The following is a 12,894-nucleotide window of genomic DNA, read 5'->3' on the forward strand; positions in this document are numbered from 1 at the left end:
GTAGAGCTTGCGAAAAAATTTACCGCAACCGAAATTGGTTTACCCTGGTGTTTACCTAAGTAGGCTGTAACGGAATTGTCGCATAGTAGGCGTTGCTTGAGCACTTCACCGATAAAATGGCGTTTATGATCCAAGTTTGACCAAAAGGTTTGCCTTTAGAAATTGAGGGGACAGATATTGAAATTTACATAAAAATTCAGAATGTATACTCACAAAACAGTGTTTACAAAAACGCGTTTTCCATGAAATTAAGATGATCTTTGTATCAGTCATTGAGATTTGGTTTTGTTTTTCACACGGAGTTTCACGATTTTCGATAAGTGCTGAAAATATTTTTTTTTCAAATCTATGTTTAGAAGCAGTATCAAATAAGCAATCCATTTTTAATTTATTGCTTAAGAGGCAGTATTTGTAAATATTGCTCGGTTTGTTCTAGAGGTCGTATCGAGGTGCTCCGATTTGGATGAAACTTTCCGCGTTTGTTTGTCTATACATGAGATGAACTCATGCCAAATATGAGCCCTCTACGACAAAGGGAAGTGGGGTAAAACGGGCTTTGGAGTTTGAGGTCGAAAAAACATTAAAAATCTTAAAATTACTCGCATTTCCGTAAAACTTCTTCAATTCCAACTCTCTTGGATGCATTCTAAAGGTCTTTTGAAGCACTTCAAAATGTGTCATAGACATCCAGGATTGCTATGATTTTTCCTCTTAGCTTTTGCAAATAACTGTTAAAAATGGATTTTTTTAAAACCTTAATATCTTTTTCCAACAGCCTCCAACACTCATACTCCCATAGGTCAAAAGATAGGTAATTTTATGGACTATAAGCCTACGGAAATAACTTTTTGGCCAATCGCAGTTTTTCTCATAGTTTTTCGATTTTTCTAGAACAAACATTTTACAACGTTAGTTTTTGCCCTGTAGGCCGCCATAGCGGCACTTTTTGATCTCAATTTTGTCATATTCGGAATCCTCGGAAAATTTCACGTAAGTTAGAAGTATTGCAGTTGTAAATTTGATTTAAAAAATAATTAAATAAAACATTTTTGAATAAAGAAATAGATCTAATTTACCCTATGATCAATACGTCAAATGCTGTATCAAGTAGGCGAAAACCTGTTTTACCCCTAATCCAACAAATTGTTAAAAAATATTTTAATTCATTCTAAATGGCAATTTTTCCAATCAAATTTACAACTCCAATACTTCTAACTTACGTGAAATTGTCCGAGGATTCCGAATATGACAAAATTGAGACCAAAAGTGCCGCTATGGCGGCCTACAGGGCAAAAACTAACGTTGTAAAATGTTTGTTCTAGAAAAATCGAAAAACTATGAGAAAAACTGCGATTGGCCAAAAAGTTAACACCGTAGGCTTATAGTCCATGTTATTACCTATCTTTTGACCTATGGGAGTATGGGTGTTGGAGGCTGTTGCAAAAAGATATTAAGGTTTTAAAAAAATCCATTTTTGACAATAATTTGCAAAAGCTAAGAGAAAAAGTCGAACCAATCCTGTATGTCTATGGCACATTTTGAAGTGCTTCAAAAGATCTTTCGAATTACCCTAATTTTTTTAAGAAATGAGCGGAAAATTTTATTTTGCTTTGTAAAATTCTTAATTGACTAACGGTTACCGAATTATCGTCTTTTGAAAAATAAAAACTAATTGGTTGACGCTCAGCAAACATATTTTTGATTTAAATTTTATTCTTAGCAATGCTGTAACTCAGCAACCAACTGTACAATTTTACAAATTCAAAGCGCTAAAATAAAAGGGAAGTATCTGAGCTTTATGAAAAAAGATCAGAAATGCAAAATTATTAATTTTAATTCTAAAAACATTTTTTGAAAATTCAAAATAAATGTTTTAGTTTTTTTCAAAATCCTTGCGTATTTAATATTAATAACTCCGTTATAATAATTCGGTCCATACTTCTGTTTGGCTGAGAAGTTGCCATTTTATGTATATCTAAACATTAAAAAAAATAATTTGGATTTTCAGCATTTAACATTTAATTAAGAAAAATGCATATTCTTATATTTTAAGAGTTTACTTATTTTTTTTTTGTTTTTTCATACCTATACCTACAACTTTGCTGAATCGATCTGAGAATGCCTACTCAAGACACAGAATTTTGAATAAAAATATAAATCAGTTTTTTATGCTGCTAACAACTTGTACCGACAAACCAATTATGAACAATTACTGTTTTGGACATAGGGACGGCCCCAAAAAGTTTCTCTTATGACCTTATGACCTTATTGGTCAATGCAGTGCAATAACAATAATTATTGTTTTACATAGAGGTGTATTTATATTGTTATATTCAAAAAAATACTTACGACTAAAACAAAATCGGAATAATTTTCCCTTCTTCGATTTCTAAGAAGCTCTGCTTTAAGTGGTAAATTTGGTTCATGAATACGACTCCAAAGTTATTTTGTAAAATTTCGTGGCACGACTCACGTCAAAGAGACATATTTTTCATTTTAAAAAAATTAAAAAATAGTTTTAAAATCACTGCCATTTCCGTTTCTAAACTGTCAGAAGTTGAGAGACATGTCATGCTATGGGCAATCAAATGCAATAACCGCAAAATACGCTCAAAATGGCAGACTTATACAAAGTTTGATGAATTTTCCTAAAATATACTCTCAAAATCACATGATACAGTTCAACAAAAAGACAACTGACCTTTTGGTCAAAATAAAAACATAAAAAAAACACTTTTTTGCAAAATTCTGAATCTTCATGAAGAATAAATGCACATCCCTTATGTTCATTTTTTTTGTCTGATCTTAATTTTGAAACACATAAACGCCATCTATTCTAATCTAATCTAATCGAACACAAGCGCAGCCAGTCCGAAGAAAGCATCCTAGATGAACTTTTGGTTAGATTACGCCCCAAGTCCTTTCTTGTCAATATTAATGATTGCATTACATCCGAGTAACCCCGAATATGTACACTCTAAAAGCCATCAGTTACAAATACAAGTTACAATAAAACACGAGATTTAAAAATAAAAAAAAATGTGCGAAATTAAGAAAAAATACCATTTCGGGTTTTTGCAGATTCGAAACGGAAATTAAATCTATATACACTCACCAACTGTTGTCAAACGAACGGGGTCACTTTTTAGTTTGACACCCCTTTTACACGGAGTTCACACACACTACCAAATGTTTGTTTTGATAGTGTGCGTGAGCGCCGTGTAAAAACTGACAGTTCGTCACTTTTTAGTTTGACTTTGACCAACCAACGGGGTACAAACTAAAAAGTGTCAAACGAAAAAGTGACCAACCACCGGGGGTTGAGTGTACATGCATAAAAAATTTCGACGGTTTTGTTCGAACTTGAATCAATTTAACACGGAACGTCGGATCGAGGTGCTCTTTGTTGCGTTGGGTTCGTATAAGTTCAAGGAACCGATTCCGGAGCATTGGCAAGTTGTATGGAAAAAGTTACGTAAAATTAAATTTTGATCACAGGAGGCTGAATGAGCGAAAAAGCAAAAAAAAAAAACGTCAAAAAACAAAAAAAGTTTGTTGGTTTTCCATAAAGTGGAATGTCTTTCGATTGCTGACAGTTGAGTAACGAAAAATGGAAGCGATTTTAAAACTATTTTTGACTTTATTTTAAATGAGGTTAAATGGGTCTAGGCTACAAATCAATTAAAAACGCGGCTTCGTAAAAATTAGAAAATTTGAAAGGGCCGTACCACCTCAAATGGATCATAACGCAAAAAACATGAACGTCAACGATAGTTTCAAAACTACGCATTTTTTTATGCATATCTAAAAAGTGCAAAGTAAATCATTTTTTCTTAATTTATATTTTAGTAATTTGATCATAAACTGGAACATATTTCATGCATTTGTGCCTAACATACCAACTGAAATTGCCACCAGCTCCAGTTTCACATTTACCCAAGCTTATAAAATATTGCAGCTCACACGCCATGTTCACTGCGATAGCTTCTGGAAACCTTTTGATAAGGTCGAACATTTAACAACAAGTAAAAATATTTACACTTTACTTCCTCTCCACACATCGAATCTCAGCCCAAGTCCAACCCAAAGCCAGTGCAGTGCATTCGATCATATCCATTTCAATTAATTTATTACGACGCCCGCGAACACGTTCACACTCTCCGAACCCGGAGCGTGGCCGGCGGTGCAAACACGAAACCTCACTTTCGCCGAGAGTTAATAAATTAAAACATGTATCTTGCTCCCCCCCTTCGGAGAGCACACTGATAACAGCGTCGTCGTCGTCGGTCATCACGCAACCCGCACCGGCCTGGGTTCGAATCCCGCGCTATTGGTTTCCGTCGCACGCTTGGATCGTTATAGTTTTTATTTAATTTCCCTCTCCCACTCTCTTTCTCTCTCATTCCGTGCCAGGAAGCGTCATCTCGTCGTTTGTACAAGGAGCATGTTTTGGGTTGTTGTTTTTCTTTTCACTCCTCTTTCCCCACTCCACACTCTATTCCAACGTGATATCAAATCACGCTCGCGAAAGATAAAAGATGACATTTCATATACCTTCTGGTATTCAGCGTGACGTTCCGCGCGACTAGTGAAAGGTGAAGTGTGAGGAAGGGAGAGAGAGGGAGAGAGGCGAGTGGCGATGCACAAAATTTAAATTTATTACATTTTTCAGCGGGCGCTGCTGGAGATCGGACTCTCGTTTGTGTCGTTTTTCGTGGACTACATCAAAAACGATTCGTGGGGGAAGCTATCGGAGGGCGGAATAGGGTAAAACTAAGAATTCAAAATGATTTTGAGCAAAAAAATTTTTGAATGCTGCACGATAAATAGCCGTTGCAAATATTTTTACTAAGGAAATATAAATAAATACAAACCATGGTTTCATCATTTCACTCAAAAAAGTGTTTGAAAGTGCAAAAGGCAACAATGTAAATTTAAGCACTTTTTTGTTATTTAAATTTTTCCGTTTCGTTTCAAAAATTCCGATCCTTCAAATATGTTGCATCACCTGTTATATAATTTATTAAAATATTTCAATAAAAATATATCAAGACACAAATAATACATTTGAAAGTTACCACCATTTCTTCAAAAAAATTGACAGATATTTCAAGATCTTTTTGAGGTTCCACTTAATCCCAACCACCCCTCAACATATTTCAAACGTGTTAACATCGTGATAGAAATCATGTTCAAAATACTAGACAAGACAAAAAAACAGAGCGCGTTGTTTTGATGGCGCGCGCTGTGGGAATTAGGCCGAAATTTGCTACTAGAACAGAATCAATTACAAAAAACCCCAACTCCGATCCAGAGAGGTTGTGGAAAGCGGGGGAGGGAAATCAATCGCCTGCCTCTTTTCCCCAAGGAAAAAGTTGAGGGGGAGAGGGGCAAAATGACACCATCAACAACAACAAAAAGCTGAAAAAATATGATTCAGCACTCTAGGATCGGCCGTGCGCGCGTGGAAAGGTCACAGTTGATGGAAAAATTTGAATACAATAGGCCAGTTTCCGCCGCCCGATGACAGCAACGGCAACAGAAGCCGAGGGAGCAACAATAGTAGGCCTGATCGATATTCGATGTAATCGCGAGAGGCCGCGGAAAATTTTATTAAAAATGTCATTTACGCCCCATTGTTGGTAGAAAAATGTCAGTTTTTCGATTTTCACATAGATTCCATGTATCACGTCACAGCTTAGAGGGAAATTGCAGGAAAAGGAAGCGATTTTTCACAAAAAAACGCCTCACCAGAATCAAGTCATCAATCTAATGGCGGTGAAAAATCATCCACAATAACAAACAGACGTTCAGGTTTTTCCCCATTTGCTTTGTGGGGGTGACAGGACAGTTTTCCCACAGACGACGACGATGAGGATGATGATGATGATGATGGTAATGATAATGACGCGGCTGAGTTCCACCAAAAGCAACGATGAGTGAATATCAAATGCGGTGTAATGCTCCGATATGAAAATGTGGTGACAAAGATTTGGGACGTGGGAAAAGGAGATTTTTGTGTGGATTTTAAGTGGCAGGTCTGATGAAAAGTGTGATAAATTGGTTGGATTTAATTGTTGGTGAGGCTAGGCAATTTATAATGTTATAACAACTGAGGTTGCTGAGCTGTGCTTCCAGTAGGGTAGAGCTAAACACGGGATGGGACTCTACAATTACACTCAGGATCGGCATGACGCTCGAGATTTCCTAAGCCAAGAAAACACTGTGTTGCCTAAGGGAAACTACAGTTTATTTCCGGTTTCAGTCGACAGGTTTATTCAGGGATCCCTTCCTCTCCTCTAGCACTCGTTTCCCGTCCCACGTCCTTACATACTATCTCCTACCTCACTCGTCCTTCTTCTTTCTTCCTTTACACTTCCGGTGCACCGTTGACTCGTTCGGGGCCCCGTATCGCCGTTCTGCCGTCGTCGCTGCTCCTTTCTGCTGACGTAGACGCTCCTCCTGCAGTTCGCCAATGGGGGTGGCCTCTTTGTCAGTCGGATGGACCCTCCGACGCTTCGGCTGCAGCCTTCGAGGACCCTTGCCTGCCGTCCGCGCCCTTCCTGTGCTTGGTAACGGGCAACAGGCTTCGACGGGGTCAGGACTCCGTCGGTACAGTCCGGGTTTCGGGTCGCGGAGTTGACGGTCACGGCCAGGCGCACGAACAGTGTCAAACGGGGACGCTGACGGTTCGTAGGGTGGTTCACCGGTCCGGAAATAGCACGGCCAGGGTGAAAACCACAAGTGTTCACAAAGTGAACCGTGAAACACAAAGGGGTCCTACGCGGGACAAAATGGCGGTTAGATTGCTAATGCTGGGGATCTGGGCTCGTATTGGGATGCTTCTGGGATGGCACATTCCTACCTGGATGTCAAAACACACGAGTAGCTCCTGCTCTCGTCTCTCCTCGGAACGTAGCGAGTTCCGGGCGCTGTCCTGATGGTATCAGGTTCCACTGATCCGTCCAACGGACACTCTACCAACGCTGGTATTGCGGGTTGGTACTCACTTGGTTGCGGACAACCGTTCGCAACTTGATCACCGGACTTTCTGATCCAGCAATCGCGATGGTGGTTCCCAGAAGCCCCTTTAACCTTCACGTGCCAACTCATATCACCCGTCATTGCATCCTTCGAACATTCACCACCCCCAATGGCCGCCCATGCGATGTTCTTTAGCGGCGACATCTGGTGGTGACTAGCGGCATCAACGCACGGTGTGGGACGTGCAGCTACGGGTTGCTGCCTTGTTGAGAGACTTCCTCGTTCCCCGTCGACAAACACAACGTCTTCTTGGCAATATTTACACAAAAAACTATACAAAACGCGACGATTCACACCGATATTTAACACTACAAACACACTGGTTACACTCTCCCCCGGCTCGGGTTAAAAAAATTGCGAACTCCAGAGAGTTAGCAAGTTTTTTTTACACACTACATGTAATAAACTGCCACGTCTCTCTGAACCCAAAACTAATAACTAGTCCAACTTGCAAAGATCTTTTATTCTTTTACTTGCTGTAAGTTGCTAGCTTTATGAAAACCATTCTGGATTTTACTAAGTCCCATTCATGAGCCATGGTCAAGAAACATTTCATACAGTGTGGGCTTGAATTGGGGTCATAAGACATCATCATCGGTCGAAACCAACTCCGTTCTGTTTAGAAGCCGTAGCTTTTTACTGGCCTTCAACGTTTATACAACTCTAGCCTCCAGCAATTCAAACACTGTACTACTTCCAATATCGATGAGACACAAATTAAAACTGGTAATAAATATTTACAAAAAATACAAAACAAAAATATTTACACATTAAAATTATATATACAAGTCAAGACTAAAGAAAAGCCTGACAAAGTTTTCAACTCTACGCATGCAAATTTTTATTGGATTTTATCATTTTTCAAAGCATGCAAATAAATAACAAATAATCAAACTACTAAATCAATCCGGATTGTTTACAAAAAAAAATATTTACAAATTTCAAACTACCGCCAAAGTACGGTTTGAAAAGTTTCACACGCGTTACGATTCACGCGCGACGCGATGCACTGTCGGAAAGTGCGCTACCGATCTAGTACTTCATCACTGATACTGTTATCATTCTTCATCTGTGTATGTGCGAACTTTGCCGAACGATCGAACTGTCAAACCATATCAAAACAAATTAAAAGTGATTATGGACAAACGTGGTGGGTTTTTTAAAGATTCATTCCTAAAATATTCAAGTTTTGGGCACTTTTGGGCTGTAATTATCAATATTTGTTGATCATCGATCGATTAGTGAGCCCTTAGATCATTTTTAAAGGAAAGTTTTGCCCAAAAGCTGCTATTCTTGTTTATTTTATGAGTGGTTCTTTTCAGGAATGTGGTTCTTCTATTTCAGGTTATGTTATTATATTATGAGGATTTTATGCGAAAAAAGGTAAGTAAAGTGAAATTGTAATTAGTGAAGTGATTTTACGATCATCTGATCAACTTTCATGGAAAAAAATGAACTATATTTTGGTTCTAAACTTCAACAATTTCCAGAATTTATAATTGAGATTCTATACATTCACAAAGTGTTGCAAATTCACGATCGTTTCAAGGTCATTTCCTTTCATTCATTTATTTTGCACATACATCGTCACAATTTAGTTGATTTATTGCTCCCTCACCTTGTCACAACTCTAAAAACTTTTTAACAGTGTCATGACTAGGTTCGAAAAACTTTCAATCAACCAAACGTGAATTTAATTCATTGTTCAAAGATCATTCATTCATTCATTCATATTATTTTCTTCCATTCAATTCCAAACATTCATACAGTTTTCTTGCAGTCTCCAATTAGTTTTGTATTTCTTCAGACATTCTTCAATTTCCTATTCCTCTTCTTTAAATTTCAATCAGCATTGACACTGACAACTACTACATTCTCACATTTGCACGTAACACACGTGACTTCACCTGCTACACCTGGCGTTATGATTAGGGAAAGATTGGTAGTGTTGCTAGACAAATCTATTAACAGCAACGACTACTTCGATCCAAAATCCACCAAGTTTCACAAGGCTTCTACTACCTCAACTCTTCACAGGTACAACATACCCAACATTGCGGCTCAGTACACCAGCATAAACGCGCAGCATAACTTGACGAAGCTGTGACAGTCATGCTCGCAGCTGGGTCCTGCAGTCCGCCTCCACATTTGAGCACTGACTCGCCATCCCGTCGAATGTTCAACGAGCAGCCTCGAAAATCGGCAACCTGTGCCTTTCAACAAACATCTTTAACATTTGTCCCGGGACTCCTACTATCATCTTTGCCACTCATGGGCTAATTATGGGTCCTGCAACTCGCAGTACTGACCCTGGAGCAAACGGACACAGACAACTAGACTGGTTTGGAGTGACAACGTACAACCTCTAGATGAACTCTTAGCAGAGGTAACTATGCACCAAGTGTACCACTTTCCGTCTCCAACTAATTTCTGTTCCTAATCTCCATTTTCAGGGATAATTTGGCCGAACCATCGCACCTCCCTATAACTCCTACACAAACAACACTCACCAACAGGTAAGTACAAACGTAACATTCAGTTACACCTTCTACAAACACACATCTACAAACACCTAACACGTTCCTAGACACCACAGTGAAGTTGTCAAGAATCTCTGAATGCTCACCTAGCGAACTGAATCAGCTGGAGAATCGAAGAAAAATACTTTTTGACTTCCTCGAAACCCACTGAACAGTCTAACAGTTTGCAAACAGGATTCTGACTGAAACTTACAAATTTTGAGGGCTTTTCAGTAGTTCTAGTACCTCGTTGTTTTGCCTCACAAACAACAACATAAACAATCCACTACACGTGGACAAAAAACTCTACCGAGCTCTCCTACAATCAGCCTTCTGCTGACACTTCTTACTTTTGAACAAAATTTGGTGGAAACATCTAGGAACTCTTATTAAAGAATCAGACTTTCAAGTAAAAATTGTTCTACGGTAAAAACTTCTTCCTGTCTCTCATAACCCAAACATAATTTGTGTTATGGAAACTTTTACAACATTCATTCATCATCAACGACAAATCGCTCACAACACTTAAGCGCTTCTTTTGCTCTAAATTTCTATTCCTTTTTTACTGTGCAAAGTTTCAAAACTCTCACAGTTGCTCTAAAGCTTTCGTTTTGTTTACATCTCTTCATTCTAGTACGATTTATTTTCATACTTATCAACAGCTTCACACTTTTTAGTACACATTTCGTTCCTAGTACATAACTTGTACACACATACATAAACAATATTATGTTTTCCAGGGGTGGTGGGTGGAAAATTCTTTGAAATATTTCATTCTAGGGTACGATCATCAACTGTCGCATCATTCATTCTAACCTTTCATTCAAACACACTAAAAATTGTAAAAAATCACTCTCGCTTTCGTGCAACAACAAGGATAAAGTTTTTAAAACTTTCAATTGTATTAAATATTTTTATTTTCTTCTCATTTCAGCAAATATCACAGATGTTTATCACAGATCAACATGATCACAGATGTCTTGCCACAGATGTCGGGTAGCAGTCAACTCATCGATCATCGTGAATGCAGTGCAACGAAAATCAACTTCTGCACCTGCTTCAAATAATCAAATAGAAAAAGAAAAGAACTAATATGATTCGCTTTCCTGTTAATTTATTATTCTAGTTTAAGGTAGTCGCCTGTTAATTTGAAAATTCCTAGCTTTGGTTGCACTTGGCGAAAGCGTAATTAAAATATTCTAGCTGAAATAATCTCAAAAGAGACAAAAATAATTGGAAAATCCTACAATTTGTTCATGCTGCTAATGTTGTTAATCACAGTTTATCACAGTTAGTTTAATTTTGAATTAGGTTAAGTTCCAAATAAATAGTTTTGTTTGTCCGGTGTTTTATTTACAGTCTGGAAAAATCGCACTCCACAGATCAAGAATGATCCGGATTTTAGGTACTTTTTTTAAAATTAATGACTAGAATTTGTAATTTCCGACTTTTTTTTTAAGTTGTGTCTTTTCTCAATTGACTGTTAACTTTCTCTTGAACATCAACAAGACCCCTCAAATACGAAAAAGTTTTAGATAAATTTTGTAGCTTACAGTAGCGTAAGATTTTTGAAAATTGTGCTAGTTGAGTTCGCGGAAGTTTTCCCAGAGAATCTGTCGACTTCCTATCAATGTAGCGTTTTCCCGAGCCTACGAAACCTAAGCTATTTTGGTTGGGCGCCAAGTATAACAACTGAGGTTGCTGAGCTGTGCTTCCAGTAGGGTAGAGCTAAACACGGGATGGGACTCTACAATTACACTCAGGATCGGCATGACGCTCGAGATTTCCTAAGCCAAGAAAACACTGTGTTGCCTAAGGGAAACTACAGTTTATTTCCGGTTTCAGTCGACAGGTTTATTCAGGGATCCCTTCCTCTCCCTTCCTGGGTCTCGTGGCGCAGGGGTAGCGGCTTCGGCTGCCGATCCCGATGATGCTATGAGACGCGGGTTCGATTCCCGCCTTATCCACTGAGCTTCTATCGGATGGTGAAGTAAAACGTCGGTCCCGGTTTCTCCTGTCTCGTCAGAGGCGCTGGAGCAGAAATCCCACGTTAGAGGAAGGCCATGCCCCGGGGGGCGTAGTGCCAATAGTTTCGTTTCGTTTTTTTCCTCTCCTCTAGCACTCGTTTCCCGTCCCACGTCCTTACATACTATCTCCTACCTCACTCGTCCTTCTTCTTTCTTCCTTTACACTTCCGGTGCACCGTTGACTCGTTCGGGGCCCCGTATCGCCGTTCTGCCGTCGTCGCTGCTCCTTTCTGCTGACGTAGACGCTCCTCCTGCAGTTCGCCAATGGGGGTGGCCTCTTTGTCAGTCGGATGGACCCTCCGACGCTTCGGCTGCAGCCTTCGAGGACCCTTGCCTGCCGTCCGCGCCCTTCCTGTGCTTGGTAACGGGCAACAGGCTTCGACGGGGTCCAAGGACTCCGTCGGTACAGTCCGGGTTTCGGGTCGCGGAGTTGACGGTCACGGCCAGGCGCACGAACAGTGTCAAACGGGGACGCTGACGGTTCGTAGGGTGGTTCACCGGTCCGGAAATAGCACGGCCAGGGTGAAAACCACAAGTGTTCACAAAGTGAACCGTGAAACACAAAGGGGTCCTACGCGGGACAAAATGGCGGTTAGATTGCTAATGCTGGGGATCTGGGCTCGTATTGGGATGCTTCTGGGATGGCACATTCCTACCTGGATGTCCAAAACACACGAGTAGCTCCTGCTCTCGTCTCTCCTCGGAACGTAGCGAGTTCCGGGCGCTGTCCTGATGGTATCAGGTTCCACTGATCCGTCCAACGGACACTCTACCAACGCTGGTATTGCGGGTTGGTACTCACTTGGTTGCGGACAACCGTTCGCAACTTGATCACCGGACTTTCTGATCCAGCAATCGCGATGGTGGTTCCCAGAAGCCCCCTTTAACCTTCACGTGCCAACTCATATCACCCGTCATTGCATCCTTCGAACATTCACCACCCCCAATGGCCGCCCATGCGATGTTCTTTAGCGGCGACATCTGGTGGTGACTAGCGGCATCAACGCACGGTGTGGGACGTGCAGCTACGGGTTGCTGCCTTGTTGAGAGACTTCCTCGTTCCCCGTCGACAAACACAACGTCTTCTTGGCAATATTTACACAAAAAACTATACAAAACGCGACGATTCACACCGATATTTAACACTACAAACACACTGGTTACAATGTCTTGCGTTTTGTTGTGTAAATTTATGCAGTTAAGTAGTTTTCTGACTCAACAATTATAGATGATTAGAGATTTTTTAAACTTTTTTTATTTCAGTGCTGCTTTTTTTAAACAAAATTTTACAGTAACTGTGAATG

The 12,894-nt window shown here is 39.8% G+C and overlaps 1 protein-coding gene and 1 long non-coding RNA gene across 7 annotated transcripts in view; both read left to right on the forward strand.

Annotated features, from left to right (window-relative positions):
* Positions 1-12,894, forward strand: part of LOC6032123 (ankyrin repeat domain-containing protein 29) — a 366,194-nt gene that overhangs the window by 307,915 nt on the left and 45,385 nt on the right. The gene's annotated exons all lie outside the window — the stretch shown is intronic.
* Positions 9,406-10,660, forward strand: LOC119766949. The gene is made up of 3 exons (XR_005277221.1): positions 9,406-9,430; positions 9,498-9,560; positions 10,498-10,660. It is a non-coding gene; the product is annotated as an uncharacterized LOC119766949 (long non-coding RNA).

Source organism: Culex quinquefasciatus, chromosome 2 (assembly GCF_015732765.1).
Source record: "Culex quinquefasciatus strain JHB chromosome 2, VPISU_Cqui_1.0_pri_paternal, whole genome shotgun sequence".
NCBI classification, from domain to species: Eukaryota; Metazoa; Arthropoda; class Insecta; order Diptera; family Culicidae; genus Culex; species Culex quinquefasciatus.